Genomic DNA, 7,600 nt, shown 5'->3' on the forward strand with positions numbered 1-7,600 from the left:
CTACAATGGCGAATATTCCAACAATGCCAACCAGCCACAGACTGCACACAGCACAGCCAGTGATTTTCATACAGAGCGCTAGGTGACGTTACCAACATAAAAACCTAAACAGCCTACTTACAGTTTGGCCACCCATTGAATATTTATGAAACATAATCGAGAGGTCAGTTCGTTCACTTAATCCTGAATCGGCAACACTTACGCAATTATGAGCAGCTATAGATGCAGCATGGCTCTGTATTTCCGCACGGGAATTCCAACGATTTTTTGAGTCCGTGCCAAACCGAGTTGCTGCAGTACGTCGGGCAAAAGAAGGTCCGACACGTTATTAGGAGGTATTCCACTTCTGTCGTCACGTCAGTGTAATATAGGATGTGTCGCAATGTTCCGACGATTTAAAATCTGGACAACGCACAAACGCACAAACTAATAGCGAAGCAAAGTTGACATTTTATGCAAGGTACAATATTTATTCCTGTTTACTTACAAAATGGCCAGAGGCCTTGCCGGAGTGGTAACACCGGTTCCCGTCAGATCACCGAAGTTAAGCGCTCTCGGGCTGGGCTAGCACTTGGATGGGTAACCATCCGGTCTGCCGAGCGCTATTGTCAAGCGGGGTGCACTCAGCCCTAGTGAGGCAAACTGAGGAGCTACTTGATTGAAAAGTAGCGGCTCCGGTCTCGGAAACTGACATACGGCCGGGAGAGCGATGTACTGATCACATGCCCCTCCATATCCGCATCCAGTGACGCCTGTGGTCTGAGGATGACACGGCGGCCAGTCGGTACCTTTGGGCCTTCATGGCCTGTGAGAGGAGTTAAGTTTTTATTTTACTTATAGAGTACTGCATCGGATGAATGACGTCCATTGTCGACTGCAAATTACTCGAGGCATTTCACCCAGTTTTGAAACACATCTTTCGTAACTGCTGGAGGATTTCGAGAAATGTCTACATCTACATCTACATCTATACTCCGCGAGCCACCTTACGGTGTGTGGCGGAGGGTACTTATTGTACCACTATCTGATCCCCCCTTCCCTGTTCCATTCACGAATTGTGCGTGGGAAGAACGACTGCTTGTAAGTCTCCGTATTTGCACTAATTTCTCGGATCTTTTCGTTGTGATCATTACGCGAGATATATGTGGGCGGTAGTAATATGTTGCCCATCTCTTCCCGGAATGTGCTCTCTCGTAATTTCGATAATAAACCTCTCCGTATTGCGTAACGCCTTTCTTGAAGTGTCCGCCACTGGAGCTTGTTCAGCATCTCCGTAACGCTCTCGCGCTGACTAAATGTCCCCATGACGAATCGCGCTGCTTTTCGCTGGATCATGTCTATCTCTTCTATTAATCCAACCTGGTAAGGGTCCCATACTGATGAGCAATACTCAAGAATCGGACGAACAAGCGTTTTGTAAGCTACTTCTTTCGTCGATGAGTCACATTTTCTTAGAATTCTTCCTATGAATCTCAACCTGGCGCCTGCTTTTCCCACTATTTGTTTTATGTGATCATTCCACTTCAGATCGCTCCGGATAGTAACTCCTAAGTATTTTACGGTCGTTACCGCTTCCAATGATTTACCACCTATGGCATAATCGTACTGGAATGGATTTCTGCCCCTATGTTCTCTTGAATATGATATCTCGGCTGATCGGAGCACACTCTCGCCTTCAAATGAACCCACAGTTAAAAATGTGGCACTGTTAAGTCAGATGAGCGAGGCGCCCATTCGACTCAGGTGTATTCGGAAATCATGTGGTTACGAAACGCTTCACGGAGACCGGAAATTTCTTTTTCTTGCCATCAGTCTTCTGACTGGTTTGATGCTGCCCGTCACGAATTCCTCTCCTGCACCAACCTCTTCATTCCAGATTGGCAACTGCTAGATTTATCCATATCTCTGTCTTTCTCTACAGATTTTAGCTTCTACAGCTCTCTCTAGAACCATGGAAGCTATTCCCTAATGTCGTAATTGATGTCCTATAATCCTGTGCATTCTTCTTGTAAGTGTTTCGCCGATTTTGCGGAGAACCTCCTTATTCCTTAAGTTATCAGTCCATCTAATTTTCACCATTCTTCAGTAGCTCCGCATTCCAATGCTTCGATGTTCTTCTGTTCCGTTTTTCCCACAGTCCATGTTTCTCTTCCATACAGTGCTGTGCTCCGAATGCACAGTCTTAGAAATTTGTTTCTCAAATTAAGACCTATGTTTGATACTAGTGGACTTCTCTTGGCCAGGAATGCCAATCCAGTTTTCTTTTTATGCCCTCCTTTGTCCGTCCGTCATGCGTTATTGCGCTGCCTAGGTAGCAGAATTCCATAAATTCATCTCCTTTGTGGTGACCCATTACTATGTTAAGTTTCTCGCTGTTCTCATTTCTGATATTTGTCATTACTTAAGTCTTCCAACGATTACTCCCAATCCATATTGTGTATTCATTAGGCTGTTCTTTCTCTTTAGCCGATCCTGTAATTCTGCTTCACTATCACGGAGGATAGCAATCTCAACAGTGAATCTTATCATTGATATCCTTGCAACTTGAATTTTAATCCAACCCTAGCACCTCACCTTTATATCTGCCATCGCTTTTAGTGCGTATAGATTGAACAGCAAGGACGAAAATCAACTTCGCTGTCACACACCCTTTTTAATCCGTGCAGTACGTTCTTGCTCTTTCAGTCTTGTTGTTCGCTCTTGGTTCTTGTACACATTACTCTTCTTTCCCTATACGTTATCTCTGTTTGTCTCAGGATATAGAACTCCTTGCACCATTTTACGTTGTCATACGCCTTCTCCATTCGACAAATGCTAGGAACGTGTCTTTTATTTTTCTTCAGTCTTGCTCGCATTATCAACCGCAACCTCAGAACAATCTCTCTGGTACCTTTACCTTTTCTAATGCCAAACTGGTAGTCATGTAAGGTTTTCATACCCAATTCAATATCGCTCAATGAACAGGAATTGTATAACGCACCTGCATCTTGTAATGCTTACGAAAGAACACATTGTACGTGCTTGTTTCCATATCTAAAGAATTAAGAAATGGACAAGGGCAGAAAAGTTCAAATAAGTGAGAAAGGCCTAATTTTGATTTTATTATTAACTGCCGCTTACATAATGGGGTCAACATAAGCACCGGAGACGTCGACGAGATGCTGTACAGCGCCAGATACGGACCTGGCGGCCAAAAATGGAATTAATATTTTCAAGCATAAATCGGTTTCGCACTAATGTATTGGCTTATCTACCAAGTTTCGCTGCCATTCCATAATTACGGCGCACAGTGAATTTCAGTGACCATTTCCTTAGTAAGTAAGGATCCCTTATTGTCTGTCGAGCATCGTATTAACTTATGCTGTCGTTCGCAGTAAGCCAGCTTGCTATGGATCCATGAGGCTGCCCTAGAATCGGGCATCTGAAGAAGGAGCACTTGCAGCGTGGACTTAGAATTCGGGAGCTTAGCACCGAGGGTAGTGTTCCAGAGCTGGCGGGCAGGTTGCGCGCGGCGTTGGGCACCCAATTTTGAACTTCAGCGAGTTCCATTGGGGAGGTACGTGTTTCTCTCGATCATATTTCTGCGGTGTTGGACGAGGTGCAACGGTACCTGTCCTTTCTGCAGGATAGTCAACCTACTGTTGGGCAAATTGGTAGAATTCAGGCCCACCTAGCATATACGGGAAATCGTTCGAGGGACATTATATCCTTGCAACTAAGCCAACCTGAAGTTAACAGTGTGGGTCAGTTGAGCGGCCGAGCGAAGAATCTGCAAGTCGAAGCAGCATCCTCAAGATTGGAAAGTCAGGAAATTGGAGCAAGTGCAGCAGCTACCCCCAAGAATTAGTTCTTTGATCAGGGGTCTGGGGCCGAAGGTTTAGGTATCCCTCTGACTAGTCATTTCACTAGATTACACAACCCAATTATGTGCCCAGTCAATGATGTTTCAGAGCTTTCACTCCGTACCTTCGGCCCAATCCATCAGTTTTTGTGGCTGTTGGTGCGATCTGCATTTCATACTAATGCCTTGAGGATGCCTCACCATGTGATATTAGCATTACTTTAACCCTTGGCGAAAGGTACTCTGAGAGATTTTATACCTGAAGTCTTGAAGTTGGGAGGACTCAATAGGACAATAAAGGGACTGACTGTCGATAGGGAGTTCTCGACACGGATGCGGAACGAACTTGAACGCAAATATTACTGGTGGGTGCAGGCATCATTTGAACCTCTGATCATTATGTTGAGCCAGTGCGCCTAGCAAACTTGGCTCTTGGTATGTAAGTTTCGGAACTCAATACTGTATCAAACATTTTGGAGGGCATACGTCCCGAGGATAGGCCGCAAACATTGCAAACATTGGTTGATTCCATTGAATGCTTGTCGTTTACCAATGAGGAATGGACACGTGAGGAACACTTTGAAGCTGTTCCGCTCTCCTGAAAAATTAATAAGACTTCTCATGCATCCATCACATTTACTGGGAAGGTTCTTGTCAGTGTGTTACCCATGATCACTTGGGGCGCGAGTGTTCCACAGCACAGCTCCTAGACCCAGTAGATGATGCCAGATGAAGAAGGGGGAGGGGGGGGGGGGGAATTGTTTCCCTTGGAGGTGTGGGTCATCGTGCATGGGTATTAAAGTTCCTTCCAGATCTGTCCTCCTTTTTATCTGTGCCTGGCTAGGACAAAAACCCTTGTTCGTGTAGGTCCGTGTCCTTGTTGAGTTATAATTGGTATCTGGAGTTTGGGCATTTGTGTAAATTTATCTTCTCTGCGCTCCTGCCTGTAATATTAGTAATTTTCGCCTCACAAACATTAATATACGCTCAATAGTAAACGCCTGATGGCCTAAAGTTATCGAACAATTGTAAAGTAAAAGAAATGAACCATCGCATAGCATCGACAGAAACTATTATTCTTTATCTTTACCGTTCTTGCGCGGTGCCAGTAAATCTCTATGTACATGTATCGATTAATGGTGTAAAAAAGAATTCTGTTGTTTCAAGACAAATGAGGCTTTTGGCGCCTCACCTTTTACTGTTTGTATTCCATGAGAGGCGGACGCGGACTTGCTGCGTTCCACAACTGTATATTATATTTGATGTGAAAATATTGAGTGAATATGCTAATTGTTATTTTTTCCAATCACAAAAGATGTAGTTTCTTGTAACTGATATCGAACAGACAGAATCAAGAGGACATTTTGACTGTTATGTATAAAGTATTTAACCACAATGGTCATCTATTGTAATTTAATATGAAAAGGTACGTAGCATTAAAAAAACGTGTGTTAAAGATAAGTGTGCTTATTTTCGTAAATTAACCTTGATGAGTCCATCTCCTTATTTACTTAACTGTTAATTATTTTGTGTTACTTCATCATCAGAAATTACGATCACGCTGATGGGCCGAACGCAGCATGAGGAAGAAGGAACATTATTGTTTTCCTATTATTTCTGAACCAACTTTTTTCTTAATCGTGTAGTGTTGCATTTCTTTTAAAGTCTGTAAATCTTCTGGTCCCTTAGTGTTGATCCGGGTATGACTACATCGCGACTATAAAAATGCACAGAAATGATAATGTTTCTTCCGAGCGATCTCAAATATATATATATCAATATGCTGCTCTTATTCAGGTATTTAATGGTCAACGTATGTTATTATAATAGTGTAATAAATCCCTGATTCTGTTGCCAAGTGGCCCACCAAAATATTCACTTTTTCGACAAAAAAAAAAAGTAACAATTCTTTTTATTTTTTGTCCCCCAAGAGCAACGCTACACTTGGCGCCCGAACAGGGACACGATAAAAAAATCATTTCATGTATTGTGTTTAAAAAATTTTCAGTTCTTGTTCTAATAATTGTTTCATTTTTCATGTGGATGCAATTCAACCGAGAAAGAGAAGTGGGAAAACCTTTTAATTAATTCAGAAGAACGATTGATGAAATTACCAAAAAACGCGAGTATCCAGCTGTATCATTATCAAGACAGCCATAGTAAGTCAAATTTTTATACGCAGTAGCCAAGCTTTCGTAGTGACGTAGCATCTTTCGAGTTGATCAGAACGTAAACCTGTCTTTCCTTGCCTTGAAACAGCTTTATTTCAATTTGTCCATAGTCCATTCTTATGTAGTTAAATTCAGTGAAAGCGTACCATTGTTGTCAGTGCGTAAAAAAAATTACGATATGGCGGATAACTACGCTCAAAACTGGTAAAACGTGTGATATTTCATTTGTTTGTAATTAGTAGGAACCATCTTGTCTTCTTGGCGTAAATGAACGTCAGTTGTTACCCAGAGTTAAAATTTTATCTTAGGTCCCAGTAAGCCATAGCACTACGTCACAGACAAACGACTGACGGCAGTGACAAACAATATCTGTAGCATTTTGACGTTTGACAAATAATTCATGAACATGGCTGACGGTAAACAGCGGACACAAACAAAACCAGACGACAGCGGTGATGCGAATGGACCTCACTATCCATTACGATCACGCGCGATAGGTACACGAGCGGAGGCAGAAGCAGCCTCGACCGAAGTTTTAGAAGCTGGTCCTAGTGTGCAAACTATTCCCGCTTTTGAAAAAAATGACTTGGCTGCAATGATCGAAGCAATAATGGAACGCAAGTTCGAAAGTCAAAGACAGAGAGAGGCGCAAAGACAGGAACGTGAAAAGCAGGAAAAATTAGATGAAAAGGCCCGCGAAGAAAAAGAGAAGGCCGAAAGACGGCATAATAAAAATCAGGTCCTTACAAATCTGTGCAACTCAGTAAAAGAAGACATAAATTCAGTAAAAACAGAAATAAATTCGGTAAAAACAGACATAAATTCAGTAAAAACAGATCTGCAAACGGAGATAAATGACCTAAATACACGGTTAAATTCGGTAAAGGCCGAACTAAAGGCAGACATAACAGCTGATTTAAATACCCTGTTGGGTAATGTCCAAAGCCAAATCAGCAGTCAGATCACGATCATGAGGCTAGAAATTGACACACAAGTAGAGTCAAAAATAGAGGATATTTCAAAACGGTTAGATGAAAAAATCGAAGCAGCCAAGGGGGAGATAAATTCAAAAGTGATAGAATATCAAAAACAAGCTGCGACCTTAAAAGAAGATTATACTGCAATCTCTGATGAGGTCAAAGGAGTTAAAACCGCAGTAGACACGATCGAGAATGTTGTTGATGATCTTTCGAAACAGATTGAGACTCTTAATGTAGAGGACCAAATAAAGAATACTGTTAAGGCACATGCTGAAGCATTGTCTGATCACTACCAAGAGTGGATTAAAAACAAAGACGGATTCATAGAAAACAAGGTCAACAACGAACTCAGGGAAACTGTCAAAAACATGACCTTTGAAATATTGGCAGCCCCTGGAAAAACAGGAGACACGGTGATGTCAGAATTAGGCCAGATAAGACGAGCGTTAGCTCAAGATTTACCTGAATGGCGTCAACAGATAGTTGATGAAGTTCGTACACTAAAATGTCAAGTTGAAAATTCCCCACCTCCCGTGTCAGGAAACTGGAATAATTCACCACGAAGTAATGAACAACAGCAGGTACATTACCGTTCACCATTTGATAAC

At 42.2% G+C, this 7,600-nt stretch overlaps 1 pseudogene; it reads left to right on the top strand.

Annotated features, from left to right (window-relative positions):
• Positions 1-493: 493 nt before the first annotated feature.
• Positions 494-611, top strand: LOC126417388 (5S ribosomal RNA; annotated as a pseudogene).
• The last annotated feature ends 6,989 nt before the right edge of the window (positions 612-7,600 follow it).

The sequence above is a fragment of the Schistocerca serialis genome, chromosome 8 (assembly GCF_023864345.2).
Source record: "Schistocerca serialis cubense isolate TAMUIC-IGC-003099 chromosome 8, iqSchSeri2.2, whole genome shotgun sequence".
Lineage (NCBI taxonomy): Eukaryota > Metazoa > Arthropoda > Insecta > Orthoptera > Acrididae > Schistocerca > Schistocerca serialis.